The sequence below is a fragment of the Leucoraja erinacea genome, chromosome 16 (genome assembly GCF_028641065.1).
Source record: "Leucoraja erinacea ecotype New England chromosome 16, Leri_hhj_1, whole genome shotgun sequence".
Classification (NCBI taxonomy): domain Eukaryota; kingdom Metazoa; phylum Chordata; class Chondrichthyes; order Rajiformes; family Rajidae; genus Leucoraja; species Leucoraja erinaceus.
Window position 1 is genome coordinate 5,461,637 of NC_073392.1, and position 22,804 is coordinate 5,484,440.

The 22,804-nt window shown below is 45.0% G+C and overlaps 1 protein-coding gene across 9 annotated transcripts in view; it reads right to left on the reverse strand.

The window, feature by feature from the left end:
• cadpsa (Ca2+-dependent activator protein for secretion a) overlaps window positions 1–22,804 on the reverse strand; it is a 279,926-nt gene that overhangs the window by 153,116 nt on the left and 104,006 nt on the right. The gene's annotated exons all lie outside the window — the stretch shown is intronic.

The window sequence follows — 22,804 nt, forward strand, 5'->3', positions numbered from 1 at the left end:
AAACATTTAGCTGGAAAGACAAAGGGTTATCATACTAAAAGGCCTGTCCCACTGTACGAGCTAATTCAAGAGTTCTCCCGAGTTTCCCCTGATTCGAGCTCGGAGATTTACGGTAATGGTCGCTCGAGGGTACTCAGGGCTCTCGTGGTTATTTTTCAACATGTTGAAAAAATCTTCACGAGTCTTCACGAGCTTACCGCATTTCCCGAGTACCTGCCGTTAGCGTTACGAGCCGCTAAGAGACGTCCCCGAGCTCCGACGTACCCGCTCCGTACATTCTATCTGCTTGACATGAGTTTGATTTTTTTTTAAACTCGGGAGAGCTCTTGAATGACCTCGTACAGTGGGACAGGCCCTTTAAGGACACAACGTGCTACAGTAACTCAGTGGGGTAGGTAGTATCTCTGGAGAACATAGATTGGTGATGTTTTGAGTTGGGATCCTTCTTCTGACTGAGAAGGGTTTTCTATCCATGTTCTCCAGAGATGCTGCCGAACCAGCTGAGTTACTCCAGCACTTTGTGTCTTTTTATGTAAACCAGCATTTACAGTTCTTTATTTTTTACTAGGGTTAGCATATAGTTGCTGATTGACAGACAGTAAAATGTGTTGCAGATGTTACCTGAGATTTGGGAAAATATGACTGAGCCCTTAGGGCTAAAGGAATCAAAGGACATGGGGAAAAAGCAGGAACGGGGTACTGATTTTAGATGATCAGCCATGATCATCTTGAATGGCGGTGCTGGCTTGAAAGGCCGAATGGCCTACTCCTACATTTTTCTATATGTAAATGCCTCGATTGTAATCATGTATTGTCTTTCTGCTGACTAGTTAGCACGCAACAAAACGCTTTTCACTGCCCCCCGGCACACGTGACAATAAACTAAATATCTGCTGTGCTGCTGTAAGTAAGAACTGTTCCATTTCGGGGCATGTGAATAAAACACTCTCGACTCTTGATTTGAACGGGGTGGAGATGCAAGAAAATCTGAAAGTAAAAATTATGAAGATCGCTCAAAAAACTACATTTCAGATCAGGAAAGACATTCCAAAATGGCAGCGTGTGAAAAGTCGAGAGTATGTCCCCTGTATTAAGAGATCAAATATTGGGCAGACTCGAGGTTTATTTATGGGAAGTCAATGCTTCCTCTGCAATTTTCATCCTAAGCACTCAGCTTTATCTTCTAATACTTTGCTTTTATTTCAGGCTATTTTTGTACCATCAGGTTTATTCAAGGGCATGGCGGTATTTGGGAAAGCATTAGCAGCCTCCGCAGGTTTTGTTCATTGGTCTGAGCCATGCGGCCGAGAGATAGAGGCAAAGTACTGGGGTCAAGTAGTATTCTCTGGAGAAAAAGGATATGTGGCGTTTCGGGTCGGGACCCTTCTTCAGACTGAATGTAGGAGGTGGAGGTGTCGGGAGGGTCAGGAGAGGAAGGTGGAGAGGTTGAAGAAGGGACTCATCCAAAATATCACCCATCCTTTTTCTCCAGAGATGCTGCCCGACTCCAGTACTTTGTGTCTATCTTTGGTATAAACCAGCGTCTGGAGTTCTTTGTTTCTACATTTCATCTACTCCAGTTCTCAAGTCTGGGACACATTTTCTCCAGATACTGCTTTCAGCTTTCAACGTTCTGTTCCTTCTGCCGGACGGGAGCGGGGAGAAAGACTGACAGTGGGAAGAGGGATAGCAACTCAAAACATTCAGGTACAGCTGTGGGTTAGAGCTCAGTAGCCACCTGGCCTGATTGTTCAGCAACAAGGTCCAATCCCACAAAAGCAGAGGCCTGGTTATTGCCATTGCCTTACCTGTCAGCTACAGGCTCTCACCTCAAGGCACGCTCCAAAAATCACAGCTCCAATTTAATTCCTTGATTATGCTATTTAGATAAATGATATTGGATATTATTGGAATGGTTCGATTGGCTTCATTGCAAGGAACGTCTAAGATTCTGTTAGTTTCCACCTTGACTTTTCTACCTTCATCTAGTTGAAAAGCCCAATGTACAATCCTCACCTAAAAGCAACACATGAGTTGTCAATAGAGTTCCTGAGTTCCTGATCCAGACACAAGCAACTGCAGATGCAAGTTTACATAGAAATTAGGTGCAGGAGTAGGCCATTCGGCCCTTCGAGCCTGCACCGCCATTCAATATGATCATGGCTGATCATCCAACTCAGTATCCTGTACCTGCCTTCTCTCCATACCCCCTGATCCCATTAGCCACAAGGGCCACATCTAACTCCCTCTTAAATATAGCCAATGAACTGTGGCCTTAACTACCCTCTGTGGCAGAGAGTTCCACAGATTCACCACTCTCTGTGTGAAAAAAGTTTTTCTCATCTCGGTCCTAAAGGATTTCCCCCTTATCCTTAAACTGTGACCCCTTGTTCTGGACTTCCCCAACATCGGGAACAATCTTCCTGCATCTAGCCTGTCCAACCCCTTAAGAATTTTGTAAGTTTCTATAAGATCCCCCTCAATCTCCTAAATTCTAGCATTTACAATAAAGGCCACAAACTGCTGGAGTAACTCAGCTGGTCAGGCAGAACATGGATAGGCAATGTTTTGGGTTGGGACCCTTCTTCCGATGTCTGTGTTCCTTATCAACATGGTCTGATCGGCAGCAAAATTAAAGGAGGGCGGCATAGAGGTAGAGTTGCCGCCTTACACCATCAGAAGCCCAAGTTCGATCCTGACTACGGGTGCTGTCTTTGCGGAGTTCGTACGTTCTCCCTGTGACCACGTGGGTTTACTCTGGGCGCTCCGGTTTCCTCCTACACTTCAAAGACGTACAGGTTAATTGGTTTTGGTAAAACTGCGAATTGTAAATTGCCCCGACTGTCGTCGTGTCGTGCTAGTGTATGGAGTGGTCACTGGTCAGCGAGGACTCAATGGGCCGAAGGGTCTGTTTCCGCACTGTATCTAAAGTGGCTATTTTACATGAATTTTCTGATGAAGTTATGGCAAAGAAACACGTGATATCAGCGGTTGTAAATGACTTTTGGTGAAAATATAAGGCAGCGAGTGCCTTGGGAATAGATTCCAGTGGAAGCAATTAGGGCAAGAAAATTACAACAGTACAGTAATGTAAGCGGTTAAAGCAAATTGCCTGTCTTTCTTTTTATCTTGTTAAGCATCCAGCAGGAAACTCAAATTTGATCCAACCCTCCCCCGGGGTCAATGGCGGCTTGAACAGAGATCTTGTCGGATGAAGCTTTGATCTGGTTTTGCAACCATTTTGAAACCAGAGGCGCACTTTGAGCAACGTACCGTCTTCCAAGACAACGAGGCAGTGGTCGAGTTGCTGCCTTACAGCACTTGCAGCGCCAGAGACCCTGGTTCAATCCCGGCTACGGGTGCTGTCTGTACGGAGTTTGTACGTTCTCCCTGTGACCGAGTGGGTTTTCTTTGAGATCTTCGGTTTCCCCCCGCACTCCAAAGATGTACAGGTTTGTAGGTTAATTGGCTTAGTTTAAATGTAAGATTGTCCCTAGTGTGTGTGTAGGATAGTGTTAGTGTGCGGGGATCGCTGGTCGGCACAAACTCGTTGGGCCGAAGGGCCTGTTTCCGCTCTGAATCTCTAAAATAGAAGATTTTAACATTTGCAGGCACATCTCGTGTCCCACCTGTACTGTCAGAGTGAGGACCAATGCAAATTGGAGAAACAGCACCTCATATTTGACTTGGACAGCTTACATACAACCCAGCGGTATTGATGTTGATTTATATCAATTTTTCTGACTTCAAATACTGACTTCAAAATCTGACTTTGCTTTCCCTCTCTCACCATCCCTCCCACATCCAAGTTCTCCGACTAGTTTCCCTGTCCTCCTGATTAATTTTACAGATTGTATGCTCCGTTTTCTCCTTCCCCTTCAGCCAACAATGAACCATTCTACATTTCCTTATCATCGTCTGCTTTGTTCTGTGTTTCTCACACCTTACCCTTCCATACCTCTAGGCTCCTTGTCCCCTGACTCAGCTTGCCTGTCCCGCTGAGGTACTCCAGCATTTTGTGTCTGACTTCTTTCCTACGGATGTTTTCGAAGGAATCAATGCTACACGGGCTTCAGACTCTGACCATGCACGGGTGTTCTGCAGATGAATTCCAGTTGCAGAGAAACCTCAAAGAGATCCAGAAATGATAAAGAGAAAAAATAGAATACTGGAAATATACTTATGGCCCTGTCCCACGGTACGAGTTCATTCCAAGAGCTCTCCCGAGTTTAAAAAAAATCAAACTCATGGTAAGCACGGAGAATGAACGTAGCGGGTACGTCGGAGCTCGGGGACGTCTCTTAGCAGCTCGTAACGCTAACGGCAGATACTCGGGAAGGCTCGCTAACGACAGGTAAGCACGGGAAGACTCGTGAAGATTGTTCAACATGTTGAAAAATGTCCACGAGAGCCCCGAGTACCGACGAGCGGCCATTACCCGTAAATCTCCGAGTCCGAATCAGGGCAAACTCGGGAGAGCTCTTGGAATGAACTCGTACAGTGGGACAGGGCCATTAGTGTCCCACATAGCGATGATGGTGATGATGATTCTTTACCATCACTCTATTATTATTCTTTGTTTTGCGTACCATCCACAAAGTGTCGCCACATACAGGGCGCCGACACTGTTACAAAGTATTTATTGTAGTCCCGATGCAACAATGCTACAACCTATTGATACAAAGGGTTATAACTGGCCTCGACCTGAAACGTCACCCATTCCTTCTCCGCAGAGATGCTGCCTGTCCCGCTGAGTTACTCCAACATTTTGTGTCTACCTTCAAATTAAACCAGCATCTGCCGTTCTTTCGGACACGTTACATCAGAGATGTTCTCTGGAACTAATCATCGAGTTAGCATTTTACCAACATCGATGTGTCGGGACAAACCAGGTTCAGCATGAATTCATGATAACTAAATCATTATGTGGACAGATGTGCAGCCACTTGAGTCAGGCTCTCTGGACCAGAACAGATGTAACGGCACATGTTCTGTCAGTAAAAAAACTGGAGCGTTTCCCCCAACAGCCCACCAAACCCATGTGGAGTTCTTGTAAATAAATGTTGCAAAGTCAACAGCAAGTTAAATATTGTCATGTCAGCAGAACGGTATTAATAAAACCCACACCTGGTGTGAAAGAGCAACGTGGTTTGAGGGGGGAATCGATGGAAGAACCAGGTGCACAAATAAGATGCTCCATCACATTCAGCACAGTATGTTCAACAGTGCTCTACTCTGAACAGCCACTAGCCACGGGCGGCGCTGTGGCGCAGCGATAGAATTTCTGCCTGAAGGGGCTGTCCCACTTGGACGACCAAATCCACGAGTTTAGAAGACCCTAGACAAGTTGAAAAAAATGTCAAGGTCGTGTTGACTCGCCGAAGTAAAAGACCTCCTACGACTATGTCTATGACCTCCTACAACCCCCCTCGACCTTTTTTTAAACTCGTAGACATTTTTTATCAGGCTGGGAAAAACGGCGCGACCTACTTGAGGCCACGAGTACGCGGAGACCACTCACGAGCACGAGGAAGTTACGAAGACCTCCTACGACCTCGTGGCGACCATGCTGCGAGTATGAGTCAAGGGCAACCTCGGCAGAGGTCACCAACCAGGTCGTGAAAGTGGGACGGGGCTTTACAGCGCTTACATTACCATAGACCCGGGTTCAATCTGACTACGGCCTCTGCCTGTACGGAGTTTGTACGTTCTCCCCGCGAACGGGTGGGCTTTCTTAGAGATCTTCAGTTTCCTTCCACACTCCGAAGACGTACAGGTTTGTAGGTTAATTGGCTTTGTATAAATGTACTGTAGATGGTCTTTAGTCTGTGTAGGATAGTAGACACAAATGAAATGTAGACACTGATGATTTTAACCAGCATCTGCAGTTCTTTCTTACACACTGTGTAGGATAGTGTTACCGTGCTGGGGGTCGCTGCTCGGCACTGACTCGATGGGCCGAAGGGCCTGTTTCCATGCTGTCACTCTAAATTAAACTAAACTAAGTACTCGGCTTTAGTGCTTTAGAGATACAGCGTGGAAACAGGCCCTTCGGCCCACTGAATCCGTGCCAACCAGCGATCACCCCATACGCTAGCACCATCCTGCACACTAGGGACAATTTACAATTTACAGAAGCCAATTAATCTACAAACCGGTACGACTTTGGCACGATGAGGAAACCAGAGCACGCGAGAAAAACCCACGCAGTCACGGGGCGAACGTGCACACTTCGTACAGACAGCGCCTGTAGTCAGGATCGAGCCCGGGTCTCTGGCCCTGCACCACCTAGCCACCACTTGAAACTTGACTTCAAATATAAATGACGTGAGATCAAATAAAGAAAGGCAGGAAGTCAAATGCTGAGGACCAGACCAGGTATAATATTCTAATGACTACACAAATATAACTGGAGACCTGGTATAGTTCTACGGTAAAATTGTACATTGTCCCCAATGTGTAGGATAGTGCCAATGTACATGATGATCACTAGTCAGCGTGGACTCGGTGGGCCGATGGGCCTGTTTCCGCGCTGTATCTCTAAAGACTAATTTCTGGAGTTTTGGGAATATTTATAGGGGCTTAGGAGACAGACAATCCTGACGCGATCTAATCATTTCTATTTGGAGCTGTGTTTACAACCTCCTGCTTTATTCCTGACAAATATATATTCTGACAGCTCCTTATTTTGTGAAAGAATTAATCGTTTCATCATTAAAAGACTCAGCCGGGAAACTAATACACATATCTGTGAAATGAAAACTAATCTTGTTCAACATGACATCATTCTTGTTATAGTTGTTCCCTTGTCTTTCAGTCCTGTGATCACACTTCAGCCAACAAAAAAATTGTTGTCGGTACAGTGCTAAGATTTGAACTGATTATTTTTAAGACTTACTGGCCATTATCAGTCAATGCAGATATTGATACTTAATGAAATTACAACTTCTTCATCAGAATTAATAGATACCCCCAGATTTTTGGTAACCTTATAGTGACTGAAGCCGGCGTTGGTAAATTCAACACCAGGGCAACTCAGTATCCTGTACCTGTCTTCTCTCCATAACCCCTGATCCCTTTACCCACAAGGGCCACATCTAACTCCCTCTTATAGTCAATGAACTGGCCTCAACTCCCCTCTGTGGCAGAGAATGGTACAGCTTGTGCGGCACGGTGGCGCAGAGGTAGAGTTGCAGCCTTACAGTGCTTGCAGCACCGGAGACCCAGGTTCGATCCCGACTACGGGTGCTGTCTGTACGGAGTTTGTACGTTCTCCCTGTGACCTGCGGGGGTTTCTCCGAGATCTTCGGTTTCCTCCCACACTCCAAAGACATAGAAACATAGAAAATAGGTGCAGGAGTAGGCCATTCGGCCCTTCGAGCCTGCACCGCCATTCAATATGATCATGGCTGATCATCCAACTCAGTATCCCATCCCTGCCTTCTCCCCCTGATCCCTTTAGCCACAAGTGCCACATCTAACTCCCCCTTAAATATAGCCAATGCACTGGCCTCAACTACCTTCTGTGGCAGAGAGTCCCACAGAATAGAATTCCTCATGGATAGATGATGTTTAGGGTCGGGACCTCTTTTGTATGAATGGGCATGGACTCGGGGTAGCCGAAGGGCCTGTTTCACTGCTGTATCTCTAAACTGAATCAGACGAATTTATGGTTAAAAAAAATAATTGCTCTTCACTCAAGACTTGACGCAACTAGAGATAGTGTCATGTGATGTTCCTTGCTGCAGTTATAGGCTGGGTTTATGGAGCTGCATTAGTGACACCATCTGCCTTTCTTGGACTAAAGTACAGTGAGAATGCGCCCAATTTCGATCTTGAAACAGTGTTTACACAAAACGTTGATCTTTAAAAGGAAGACAATGTGTCAAATCCCTGTCAAAATGCAATACATGAACTGTGATTGTCAGCAGAACATACAAGTCGCGAAAAGGAGGGAGCAAAAATAATGAAGTTATGTACCCCATGTACAATGTATCTGGTGGTGTTAGCTTTATATAGAATTACATTTCTTGGCTGAAGAGGACTGGACCATATGCCACCATTGCATGTCTGAGTTAGAATTAGAAGGATTGCAATTTAACAGCATTAAAAACAAAATTCTCACAGTCAAACCTTCGGAGATCTCAGGAAATCTCACATGGCGACTTTGAAAACAGCCAGGTATGTCTAACACTAAAATATCTGGTTAAAAATAAGCATTTTTGCCACTGAAGAGTCTTTGATCCCAGGTTGAATAGGAAGTGGAGTGATGTCATTAGTTGCCTTAGCAACAGCCAGCACAGGAGCAAGAAGCTATTCCTACAAAAAAAAAAATTGAATTTGCATTCACAGAGAAAGGCGGCATGTGGGCACATGATGTATAATCTGTGTAGTCGCTAAATTTAGCCTGAATCTTATCTAGGTCATACACTCATTCTGAAGGCATTTACAAAGATGTCTGGCCTATTTACGGAAAACTACAAAGTGAAGACTGGATTGAAATATGAGTTCCTTTCAGGTATTCATTAACATGCCGTCATTGTCAATGTCCACCATGCATGACATGGGTTTCTAGACATCATCTGCTTGATTGATTCAGAGTTTTTCTCAACAGCACCCCTATTTCTAAACACACAAATTAGCCGGTGATTGCACAGCTCACTGCCTTATACCACAGCAGCAGCCCCAAGACTTCCTCTGCAAACTGCTACTCATTAAACCCATCCAGGTATGCTTTTGAAAGGCCTAGCGTCAGGTGAGTGGTATCAAATAGGGGCGGCATGGTGGTGCAGCGGTAAGGCTGCTGCCTTGCGGCACCATCTGGGCTCTATCCTGACTACCGGTGCTGTCTGTACGGAGTTTGCACGCTCTCCCCGTGACCGCGTGGGTTTTCTCCTGGCGCTCCGATTTACACACCACACTCCAAAGACGTACAGGGTTTGTAAGCTAATTGGCTTGGTATCATTGTAAATTGTTCCTAGAGTGTGTGTGTAGGATAGTGTCACTGTAGGATATCGCTGGCTGGTGCCGAAGGGCCTGTTTCCCTGCTGTATCTCTAAACCATGCGGGAAGTGGCAAAGCTCAGAAACCTTGCCACATGAACAATCTGTATTGTCCCTGGAACACACTACACTACATTGCAATTACAACATGGAAATAGGTTATTCATCTCTCCCAGCCTGCGTTGATATTTATCCCCTTGCATTAGTCATTGTGCTAAATCCCCTTTGCTAATCCCCTTATACTGTATCCTTTCAATACCACTCGTGCACATATCTAGCTTGTTCTTAAACCTCAACAAGACCTTCAATGATGCATTCACTGTCAACGTTTTAGAAACCTGCATTTCCCTTACATTTAGTTTTATCGATACCCGCACCCACACTATACATGCCCCAGTCACCAGAAAACGAGCCACATCTATCCATTCAGCCATATTATCTCCCAGAATTTTAGGCCCAAGTTTTCATTTTTGCATTTGTTTTTCCACATTTTAGGCAATGGCCAGATAATTCTCTGATGTTCACTCGTCCGTCAATCAGGCTTTGTCAGTTGTAAAGCTGTATAGTCCAACGTTGACATAACAAAAATAGTTTTTTTTCCACCCCTTTTCCTCGCCACAGAAGGCAGTGGAGGCCAATTCAATGGATATACGATACGGTAGACTTTATTCATCATCCCAGGAGGGAAATTGGTCTGCAAACAATAATAAAACACAAAAAGATATGTGAAATGTGAAATTAAAATGACGAGGGGAAAATCTAGGATGGGGAATGTGCAAAGATGGGGGAGGGGGAGGAGGGGGGAAGGGAAGTCAGTCTATCCCATGACAGAAGGGGGAGGAGTTGTACAGTTTGATAGCCACAGGGAAGAAGGATCTCCTGTGGCGTTCTGTGCTGCATCTTGGTGGAACCAGCCTGTTGCTGAAGGAGCTCCTCAGGTTGACCAGTGCATCACGGAGGGGGTGAGCTGTATTGTCCAGGATGCTCCGCAGTTCGAGGAGCATCCTCCCCTCCAAGACCACCCCCCATGAAGACCACCCAACCGCCCACAGGTTATTTTTAAGGCGGAGATGAACAGATTCTTGATTAGTACTGGTGTCAGAGCGAAGGCAGGAGAATGGGCTTGAGAGGAAAAGATATGATTGAATGGCAGAGTAGACTTGATGGGCCGAATGTCCTTATTCTGCTCCCAGAGCTTATGAATTTATTCACTGAAGACGTCCCGAACCCAAACATCACCAATATATGTCCTCCAGGGATGCTGCCCGACCCACTGAGTAACACGAGCACATGTGACCTTTTTCGACTTCATGTACACAAAATCAACCTCACTCACTGTAGTATCCTTTGTCATTCTTTCATCAGATCATCAGGTTTGTCAGCCAAAACCTGCATTTGAAAGAGTTCAAATCCACTGGAATTTTCAGTTAATTCAGTCACTTTTAAAAACAGCCACTAATCTCCTATGTGGGACCTTATCAAATGCTTTCTGAAAGTCCAGGTGCACTACATCCACTGGCTCTCCCTTGTCCATTTTCCTAGCTACATCCTCAAAAAATTCCAGAAGATTAGGGGGGTAACATGAGGGGGAACTTCTTTACTCAGAGAGTGGTAGCGGTGTGGAATGAGCTTCCAGTGGAAGTGGTGGAGGCAGGTTCATTGGTATCATTTAAAAATAAATTGGAAAGGCATATGGATGAGAAGGGAATGGAGGGTTATGGTATGAGTGCAGGCAGGTGGGACTAAGGGAAAAAAAGTTGTGTTGGCACGGACTTGTAGGGCCGAGATGGCCTGTTTCCGTGCTGTAATTGTTATATGGTTATATGGTTATAAGATTAGTCAAGCATGATTTCCCCTTCGTAAATCCATGCTGACTCGGACTGATCCTGTTACTGCTATCCAAATGTGTTCCGCTATCTCATCTTTTATAATTGACTCCAGCATCTGACCCACCATCGATGTCAGGCTTGATCTATCATTCCCTGTTTTCTCTCTCCCGCGTTTCTTAAAAAGTAGGATAACATTAGCTACCCTCCAATCCACAGGAACTGATCCTGAATCTATAGAAGATTGGAAAATTATCACCAATGCATCCACAATTTTGAGAGCCACTTCCTTAAGTACCCTGGGATGCAGATCATCTGGCCCTGGGGATTTATCAGCCTTCAGTCCCATCAGTCTACCCAACACCATTTCCTGCCTAATGTGGATTTCTTTCAGTTCTTCCGTCACCCCAGATCCTCTGGCCACTAGTACATCAGGAAGATTGTTTGTGTCCTCCTTAGTGAAGACGGATCCAAAGTACCTGTTCAACTCCTCTGCCATTTCCTTGTTCCCCATAATAAATTCACCTTTTTCAGTCTTCAAGGGTCCAACTTTGGCCTTAACTAATTTTTTCCTCTTCACATACTAAAGAAGCTGTTACTATCCTACTTTATATTCTTGGCTAGCTTACCTTCGTACCTCATCATTTCTCCCCGTATTGCCTTTTTGGTTATCTTCTGTTGCTCTTTAAACATTACCCAATCATCTTGCTTCCTGCTCACCTTTGCTACATTGTACTTCTCCCCTTTTATTTTTATACTATCCCTGACGTCCCTTGTCTGCCACGGTCGCCCCTTACACCCCTAGGAATCTTTCTTCCTTTTTTTATTATCAGCTATATTTGTTTATAAGAGTCAGTATTATAAGCTATCTTAGTTCTTTTGAAGATCTATTTCTGATGTCATATAAATGCAGACTAATATGCAAATAATCTTAATGCTGAGTTGAAAATAAATATTCATTATAATCTGCAATTTAGAAAGCATTTAAGAGGAACCCATCACTGGTATTATTCACTTATGAATAATCAATGTTCTTACCATCAGAGAAGAGGTTGATTGCTTCAGCAAGCTATATATGTAGACACAAGGAACTGCAGATGTTGGAATCTTGCGTAGAACACAAAGAAGGCTCTGAAGAAGGGTTCAGACCCAAAACGTCATCTATTCCTTTTCTATCCAGAGATGCTGTCTGACCCGCTGAGTTACTCCAGCATTTTGTGAATATCTTCGGTGGAAGGAACTGCAGATGCAGGTTTACACAGAAGATAGACACAAAATGCTGGAGTAACTCAGCGGGACAGGCAGCATCTCTGGAGAGAAGGAATGGGTGACCTTTCGGGTCGAGACCCTTCTTCATATTGGCTTCTTCCCCCAAGGCCCTTAAACACTGCACAACTCAAAGCTGAAAGATGAACGGTCTTTTGTTGCTGAGGAAACAGGATATTTTTTTGCTATAGTGTTGGGATGATTAATTTATTGATTTTTTGTTCATTACATAATACCTGTGTGTATGGCGGTTACAGGCCTGTTACGCTGCTGCAAGGACAGGGCCTGTCCCACATGGGTGATTTTTTTCAGTGTTTGCTGTTGTCATATCAGGGTCGCCAAAATATTTTGAACATTTCAAAATCCAGCGGCGACAAAAAAATTATTGCGACACTTGAAAATACACCGCGCGTCATTACGTCATCACGCCCTGTCACCGCCGCATCACGCCATGAATTTTTCGTTGACCTGATACGTCAATCGGCAAAAAAATCGGTATGTGGGACAGGCCCTTAAGGATTTCATTGACCTCTGCTTGGTACATATGATAATTAAACATTCTTGCGAGAGTGATTACAGAAAAAAATGAAATGAATGGATTTGGATTTGAGAGACAGAGTTACAGCATCCGTGCCAGTGGATTGTAAGCCAGTAAAGGCAAAGGGTTGTTACGTAAACAAATTATAACATTAGCTTGAGCTTAAAGATAGCGGAGTCAAGGGATATGGGGAGAAGACAGGAACGGGGTACTGATTGTGGATGATCAGCCATGACCACAGTGAATGGCGGTGCTGGCTCGGAGGGCCGAATGGCCTACTCCTGCACCTTTTGTCTATTGTCTATTGTCAAATTCAGAGGACGAGAGGTCTGATGATTTTACGTTTGCAAAAATAGCTGACAATTGGGCTGACAACACAGGTCAAATGGGCCATACAGATTTTATATATTCAGGGAAAGAGGATAACCAGAGAGAGAATAAGGTCCCTCAGAACCAAAGTGGTCATCTAAGCATGGAGCAGATGGGCAATGTCCGCAACGGTGAAGCTGATGTACAACCTGTTTGACCAAGGCCTTCTAAAGTTCATCTAAAACAGCTTAGAGCCATACTTGTAACAACTGACACCCACAATAGATACTCATCTATTTCATATCTTACTGCCTAGTGACCAAATCATAGTCAGAACTTTTTTCCCCAGGATGGACATGCGGACATGCATTTTTTTTTAAGGTTTTTTATTATTTATTTTTTTTGGCCTTCCATCACAGCAATGTAAATTATGTTGTGTCTGGGGTCTATTTGTTTGTAATGTATGGCTGCAGAAACGGCATTTTGTTTGGACCTCAAGGGGTCCAAATGACAATTAAATTGACTATTGACTATTGATTGACTATTGGAAAACTAAAAAGCGAAGATTTAAGTTGAGAGGGGCAAAGGTTAAAGGAGATGGTGAGGGGCAAGCTTTTTTTATACACAGAGTGGGGTGGGTGCCTGGAACTCAATGGCAGGGGTAGTGACATCGTTCGCACGTCTGTCGTCGTCCAACATGTTGACAGAATTGTCGCCCGACGTGTCACAGAGTACGACGTGTCATCGCTTCCATGGATCGCCATGAGGAGGCCTCTGTCATGATCCCCGGTTATATACACGATAGCGGTATTTCAAAAAGGATTTTGGATGGGCGCATGGATATGCAGGGAATGGAGGGATATGGATAGAAACATAGACATAGAAACATAGAAAATAGGTGCAGGAGTAGGCCATTCAGCCCTTCGAGCCTGCACCGCCATTCAATATGATCATGGCTGATCATCCAACTCAGTATCCTGTACCTTGCCTTCTCTCCATACCCCCTGGTCCCTTTAGCCACAAGGGCCACATCTAACTCCCTCTTAAATATAGCCAATGAATTGTGGCCTCAACTACCTTCTGTGGCAGAGAATTCCACAGATTCACCACTCTCTGTGTGAAAAATGTTTTTCTCATCTCAGTCCTAAAAGATTTCCCCCTTATCCTTAAACTGTGACCCCTTGTTCTGGACTTCCCCAACATCGGGAACAATCTTCCTGCATCTAGCCTGTCCAACCCCTCAAGAGTTTTGTAAGTTTCTATAAGATCCCCCCTCAATCTTCTAAAATCTAGCGAGTACAAGCCGAGTCTATCCAGTCTTTCTTCATATGAACGTCCTGATCACGTGCAGGCAGAGATACGTTTAATTTGGCATCTTGATCGGCACGGACTCTTTGGGCCGAAGGGCCTGTTCCTGTGAGGAACTGTTCTATGATCTAATGATGTACTCAAGTTCCACTCTGGGTCCTGTCGTTATGCTGATGTCCTCTAGGTGGCAGTAAGGTTTCCAGTTAAAACATTTTCTCATTTTGTAGTTCATAAAATGTATGTAAGCTTTCAATCTCATTTAAGACAGATCTTTCAGTAGGTGTAGCCTGTTTCCTTTGGACGATGCCTAGAAATTCTTGTGCACCTACAGATGCAGTAGTGGGGGACAACAGCCTTTGCATTGAACTAAAAACCGGGTATGAAGAAGGGTCTCGACCTGAAATGTCACCAATTCCTTCTCTCCAGAGATGCTGCCTGTCCTGCTGAGTTACTCCAGCATCTTGTATCTATCTTCAACCTAACACGCTGAATGTCTTTCCGTTCAGGTTTCCTAAGTGCCCTACCCAAGGTTTCCGTGCGGTTCCCGGAGGTTGCAGGTGGTTGCCGGAGGTTGCAGTTAGTGGAAGCTGGTAGGGAGACTGACAAAAACCTCCGGGAACCTCTGGGAACCGCACGGAAACCTTGGGTGGGGAGCAAAATCTCCAGAGGTTTCCGTTCAGGTTTCCTAAGTGGGATAGGGGCATAACTTTACCCATTGCACTCTGCACACAAGCACCATATAGGTTGTCATAAACAAAGTGCTGGAGTAACTCAGTGGGTCAGGCAGCATCTCTTGGGAACATGAACACTGATGTTTTGGGTTGAGAGAAGAAAGGCAAGGAATTTAAGATAATTATTAATATTTAAACAAAATCAAGGCCTCGTCCACAGGGCTCTTGGATAGGCACATGGATAGGCAGAGAAGATCAGTTTTGATCACAATAGACATTGCGGGCCGTTCCTGTGCTGTTCTATGAGCAGCTCCCAAACCACAATCGATATCAGCGCTGCCAACTCTCACGCCGTGAGCGTGAGACTCACGCATTTCATCACCGCCCCGACGCAGTGCAATTAGTGCCGCGACGCCTGCTGTTGTCACCCACAGGGTCGTATGTTGGTCGCGGGTGGGACGTAAGTTGACTTCGGTTGCCGTAGGTAAGGAACTGCTGATGCTGGTTCACAAATGAAGGCACAAAAAGGTGGAGTAGCTCAGCGGGTCAGGCAACATCTCAGGAGAATATGAATAGGTGATGTTTCGGGTTGGGACCCAGGATAAGTCTCAAGATGAGACCCGCCCGAAACGTCGCCTTTCCCTGAACTCCAGAGAAGTTGCCTGACCCGCTGAGTTACTCCACCCTTTAGTGCCTTCATTTGTGAGCCAGCATCAGCAGTTCCTTATTTCTACATGAGAATCATTCAGTCTGTTTCTAAATGATATGAGTGGTACTTTTGTTGAGCAGCCCATTGCTGGTGATAGTTACTGGGGCGATGTAGCAAAAACAAACAAACTTAAAGCTAATCTAATGAATCACAACGTGCTCTCGTCAGGGAAGTGCAAAACAATTAACGAGTTTGGAACGGATGACGCTGATTTGCAGATTGCTATCACATGTTGACAGCAGAGGTGTCAGTACCTATGCTATGTGTAAGATGCAATTAGCACTTGCTCAGAATTGGCACTGTCAGATAAGCAGGAGCTTCCATGTTATGCTCATGGCGAGGTTCCCACTGGAAATTAAGGCGACTTTCAGGGACTCATGCGCTTGGGAAGGTGAACAAGATCATCAATGTAGAGTCATAGAGTGGAAACAGGCCCTTCAGCCCAACTTGCCCACACTGGCCCACTGTATATGTCCCGTTTACACTAGTCACAGAGTCATAGAGCATTACAGCGCTGCCTCCACAGCCCTCTGTGGCAATGAATTCCACCTCTGGTCCTGTACTCTCCCACCAGTGGAAACATGAGCCTCTCCACATCCACTCTATCCAAGACTTTCACAGTTCGGTCAGTTTCAATGAGGTCCCCCCTCATTCTTCTAAACTCCAGCGAGTACAGGCCCAGTGCGGACAAAATGCTCGTCATATGTTAACCCACTTATTCCCGGGATCATTCTTGTAAGCCTCCTCTGGACCCTCTCCCGAGCCAGCGCATCTTTCCTTCCTCACATATGGAAGTGAGAAGGGGGAAGTTAAAATGATTAGCAAGCAGTAGACCGAGCAGGCCCTGGCGGAGCGAGCACAAGTGTTTGGCCAAGCTGTTGCCCAATATTTACTCTGGCAGAGGAGGGCACACAGACAGTGCTGAATGCAACAGGGAAGGTTGTGCAACCTTTGTGTACTAAAGAGATTGTTAAAGTATTTCACAAGATGTTCCCACTACACATTAACTAGGAAGGTACACAAAGCAACTGCACAACTTGCTTTACTTACATAAAACATGGAACATAGAACAGTACAGTGACAAGGACAGGCCCTTCGGCCCATAATGTTTGTGCTGAACATGGTGCCAAGACCATCACTTAGCTACCCAGTCATAATCCATATTTCTCCGACCCCTAGATATCCATGTGACCATCCAAAAGTTTCTTAAGGGACCTGTCCCACTTGGGTGTAATTTGCGTGCCACGACGAGCGCATGTGCGTGATGATGTAGGCAGTGACGCGCGGTCGTGCGCGGGTTTTGGGACGTACAAAATCTTTGCCCGCCATCTGCGCGACACGCAAATTATGCCCAAGTGAGACAGGCCCTTTAAACACCACTAAATCTACTTCAACCACCACCCCTGGCACTGCGCTCCAAGCTGGGTAAAAAACCTGCCCCACACATCTCCTTGACACTATGTCCCTCTCAATTCACTTAATGCATCTAAGCTGGAAATCTAATCAAAACTGACTTTACTTGGAGAATTCAAACTGGAAAGGGTGCAGAGAAGATTTTCAACAATGTTGCCAGGACTCGAGGGTCTGAGCTATAGGGAGAGGTTGAGCAGGCTAGGACTCTATTCCTTGGAGCGCAGGAGGATGAGGAGTGATCTTATAGAGGTGTACAAAATCATGAGAGGAATAGTTTGGGTAGACCACAGAGTCTCTAGCCCAGTAGGGGAATCGAGAACCAGAGCCCGGGGTTTAAAGTGAGGGGGGGAAAGATTTAATAGGATCCTGATAGATAGCCTTTTCCACACAAAGGGTGGAATGCACTGCCTGAGGAGGAAGTTGAGGCAGGGACTATTGCAAAGTTTAGGAAACATTTAGACAGGTACATGGATAGGACAGGTTTAGAGGGATGGTGGTGGTGGGACGTGTAGATGGGACATGCTGGCTGATGAGGGCAATTTCAGCTGAAGGGCCTGTTACCACATTGTAAGATTCTATAACCCCATCCAAATTATAGCCAGCACTGTGAGCCTACTCCATTCTCTCCGAGACAAGGTAGGTATATGCTATCGTGCCTCGGGTACCTGTTTAACCACAACATTAGAAGGTGTTCCTTATGGCTGTAAAATAAGAATGCTCTTTGGACACCAAAAGATAGAGCTATTTAAATATTATTCTTTAATGTTTGCAGTTCTACCAAAGACTCCTCCCATTCTATCGACATTTCTACACCTTTCTTCCCCACCCTCTCCACCAGGGCCTTTCAGTTTCCATTTCTTTGCCATTTGTCCCAAGTACTCCATTTTGTCTTAGGTCATGTCTCAGTCCCTTTTGAATACGTCAGTGATTTAGGTACCAATAAGGAGTGGGGTGCTCTTGATGAGTCTATAATTAGTCTGAAAGCAGACCAGTCCTAAATGAACAGGGGTGAGTAATAAGGAAATGCAGATGCTGGTTAATGCGCAAAAGGGCATGCGCTCTTCTTCAGATTCTGGACCTCTCTCTCTGCCTCAGAGGGCGGTGGAGGCCAGTTCTCTGGATGCTTTCAAGAGAGAGCTAGATAGGGTTCTTAAAAATAGCTGAGTCAGGGGATATGGGGAGAAGGCAGGAACGGGGTACTGATTGTGGATGATCAGCCATGATCACATTGAATGGCGGTGCTGGCTCGAAGGGCCGAACGGCCTACTCCTGCACCTATTGTCTATTGTCTAAAATGTCACCTACCCTTGTTCCCCAGAGATGCTACCTGACCTGCTGATTTACTCCAGCATTTTGTGTCCTGTTGTGTACAAAAGTGAGCAACATTTCAAGAGAGAGTTAGATAGAGCTCTTAAAGATGGCGGAGACAGGGGATATGGGGAGAAGGCAGGAACGGGGTACTGATTGTGGATGATCAGCCATGGTCACATTGAATGGCGGTGCTGGCTCGAAGGGCCGAATGGCCTACTCCTGCACCTGTTGTCTATTGTCTACCCTCAGTGTCCATTTTGTGCCCTCTGTTTAATTATAACATGATCCAGCCTCGCTTGGTGGGCACTGCCCAGTTCATCACGGGTACTGAACTCCCCACCATCAAAGGCATCTGCAGGAGGCACAGCCATAAAAAGGCAGCCTGTATCATCAAGGACGAACACCATCCTGACCACGTTCTCATTTCACTCCTACCATCGGGAGGAAGGTGCAGGGGCCTGAATATGTGACGTTCAGGTTCAGGAATAGCTCCTTCCCAACAACCAAAGAACTCCGACTAAACTCTGCACCACGAGCTGCCTAGATTGCACCAGGCACTTGGGGCTTTGTTTTTGTTTTTGCACGCTCTCATCTCACTCCTGCTCTCAGGAAGAAGGTGCAGGAGCCTGAAAACTGTAAGGTCCAGGTTTAAACCGAAGATAGACACAAAAAGCTGGAGTAACTCAGCGGGACTGGCAGCATCTCTGGAGAAGGAATAGGTGATGTTTCTGGTTTAAATGGATATGCAGGAAGTGGATGGGTGTGGATCACGTGCAGGCAGAGGAGATTAGTTTAACTTGGCATCATGTTTGGCACAGACATTGTGGACACTTCCCATTCTCATTTCACTCCTGCTATCGGAAAGAAGTGGAGGAGCCGGGCGGCAGCAGCGAAAATCGCTAAGCGAAATGTGAAAAATGATGCCGATTTTGGAGGAGAGCCGTTATGGTGGCTGGCCAGCAGTAGGCAAAAAAATGAGTGAGTGGGGGGGGGAAGGATCTTATTAAAAATGTGTACATAAAAACGACTAAATTTAATGAGGAGTGGATATGCAAATGTAAAAGTGAAATCGCTAACGAAATAGAAAATATCTCGGAGTTTTTGCGTGTGGTTTTGGCGGACCAAAGAATCAAAGGCCAAAATCTAATCTGAAAATCTAATCTGACATACACCCACAAACAAACAAACAAACACACACACACACACACACATACACACGCACACACACACACACACAGAGTTTTAAAAGTATATAGTTATATATATATATATACACACACACCCACACACACACATATATATATGGAAGTAAGAATTTCACTGTTCCGTTTTGGGACATATGACAATAAAACACTCTTGAAACAGAAAGATTGAATGTGTATATCTGCACGTGATTTGGGTACAAAGATGAAGATATGAGGCAGGTATTATCTACCTCAAACCAGCTGACCCTCCTTTTGTTCAGTAGTATTTGCATGTGAATGGCGATGAGTAATCAGAAATCTGATGTAAATCACGCGGAGGTAAGGTCAGGGTAAACTCCCATTCTGGTACACCACCGGGGTGCCGTACGATGGCAGCCTCGCCAAACAGTCTGTCTGTCTTTTGGTCTTTTTTTGCTTATTTTTAGTGTGTTTTAAAAGTTTGTGTTAATGTTCTCTGGTTTGTTTTATGTGGGGGGGGTGGAAACTTTTTTGCAATCGCCGGCTACGGGAGCCAAGATCAACGGAAGGCTCGAGGCCCCCGACTGCGGGAGAACAATGAAGGGAAGAGATTGAACTTTTTTTTCCCCCTTCCATCACAGTGAGGAATGTGAAGGAGTCACTGTGGTGAATGTTTATGTTAAAATGTATTGTGTGTGTCTTGTTTTATATTGGTATGACTGCAAGGCAAATCAAATTCCTCGTATGTTGCAAAACATACTTGGCTAATAAAGTGTGATTGTGATTATGAAAGCGTGATTATGATTAAACAACAGGAGCTCAGGGTGCTGATGGCCTCTCTGGATAAAGCTGAACCGCACACTGCACCTTCAGCAAAAACAATCTCTGCACAATAAGGATCACCACTGCTCTGAACATCCTACCTTTCTGCCTCCACATGATCACAGGTGCAGACGAGTCAAACACGTTTCTCACGCTTTGTTCCCCAGGACAAACACATTCATTATTTTCCCCACAGTGAAAAAACAACAGAGAATTGAAGGCCACAAACGTTCCTTTCTTTCACCCAGTTCAGGGAATTACTGATGGAAACCAGGCAGGTCCCTGGATAAACTACCAGAGCATTTACAATCCTCTCAGACGTTGGTTTAGTTTAGATAGCACGTGGAAACGGGCCTGTTGGCCCACCAAGTCCACGCCGACCAGCAATTACACACACACTAGGGTCAATTTTACAGAAGCCAATTAACATAAAAACTTGCACATCTTTGGAGTGTGGGAGCAAACCGGAGCAGCCTTGGAAACCTCACAGTCACATGGAGCACTCGTAGTCAGGATCGAACCCACAACTCTATCGCTGTGCCACTGTGTCGCCCCTTGCCATCGGTACGAAGTTAAACCGTGACCTCCAAGTCAAGTCAAGTCACTTTTATTTTTATAGCACATTTAAAAAACAACTCCGTTGACCAAAGTGCTCTACATCCGTGGAGGTACTAATGTTATACAACAGTGGTTCATAGATTAAGTACATACATAAATACATACACGTAGCCCTCCCTCAGAGGATGTCAAGAAAGGCTTGAGAGTAGAGATGAGTTTTACGTCTCGACTTAAAGGAGTCGATGGAGGGGGCAGTTCTGATGGGAAGAGGGATGCTGTTCCACAGTCTAGGAGCTGCATCCCCAAAGGCACGGTCACCCCCGAGCTTATGCCTAGACCACGGGATGTTCAGTAACCCCAAGTCGGCCGATCTGAGGGACCTGGAGGTGGTGTGGTGGGTAAGCAGACTTTTGATGTAAGTGGGGGCAAGCCCATTAAAGGGCTTTGTAGACATAAAGAAGGATCGTGAAATTTATTCGGAACCGCACAGGGAGCCAGTGGAGAGAGGCCAGGATCGGGGTGATGTGGTCCCTTTTTTCGGGTGCCCGTCAGGAGTCTAGCTGCGGCGTTTTGGACCAGTTGCAGGCGTGACAGGGAAGATTGGCTGATGCCAGTGTAAAAGGAGTTGCAGTAATCGAGGCTCAGGACCAGCTTCTTCCCGACAACCATCAAGGTCTTGAACACGAAGAACACCAAATGAACGATGAACTGTCTTGCAACACTCGGGACTTTTTACACTAATATTGGAGTTTTGTTTAAATTAATTGAATTTTGTATTTATTATGTTATCAATGCGTTTCAGGCCTGGTTATGCTGCTGCGAGTAAGAATTTCATTGACCTGATTTAAACGCTTGAGTTAGAGCGAGGATAGAAATCAGGTGATCATTTCTGCTATCAGGAACAGCATCTCACCTACTTTCACACGACACACAGCAATCTCAACCTTGCCCATTATACCTGTTCTAGTTTTACAGCAGAGTTATATTTAAAGTGACAAAGCCAGCAGTAATATATATATCTTGGTTGGATATTATTCATCTTTACTGATTAGAATACAAAATATCCAGCATCCACATAGTAATGAATTCATTGGTTTAGTTGTGTGTGTTATCTGAAGAACACTGATCACTTTTTCACATACTTTCTATCTGATCATTGTTCAAAATTTTAATGCTATATATATTTAAGATGGTGATATTTCTATAAATGTACATCATTTTCTCTTCTGGGTGGCATATTATTGATTATAGATTGCAGTTGGAGCTATCATATGTTCATAAGTGATAGGAGCACAACTAGGCCATTCGGCCCATCAAGTCTACTCCATTTAATCTATCTAAATAGAGGGATCTATCTTTCCTTCTCAACCCCATTGTCCTGCCTTCTCCCTATAACCCTGGACACCCGTACCAATCAAGAAACTATCCATGGTACACAAAAATGCTGGAGAAACTCCAGCATTTTTGTGTACCTTCGATTTTCCAGCATCTGCAGTTCCTTCTTAAACACAAGAATCTACCCATCTCTGCCTTAAAAATATCCATTGACTTGGCCACTCCACACAGCCTTCTATTCCATATTTTACATCAAGAGATTGATATAAAATATATTGATATGGTATTTCTTTGCTGTAAACACCATTCATTAATTGATGTTAAACAGGCAAACACCTGAATTAGTTAAGACATGTCCTATATATGTGTGCTGAGGTTGAGGGGAGACCTGATAGAAGTTTGCAAAATGATGAGGGGCATAGATAGGGTAGACAGTCAGAACATTTTTTTCCGTAGGGTGGAAAAGTCAAAGACTAGAGGGCTTAGCTTTAAGGTGAGAGGGGCAAAGTTTAAAGGAGATGTGAGTGGGCATTTTATTTTTTACCCAGGTGGGTAACTGGAACATGCTGCCAG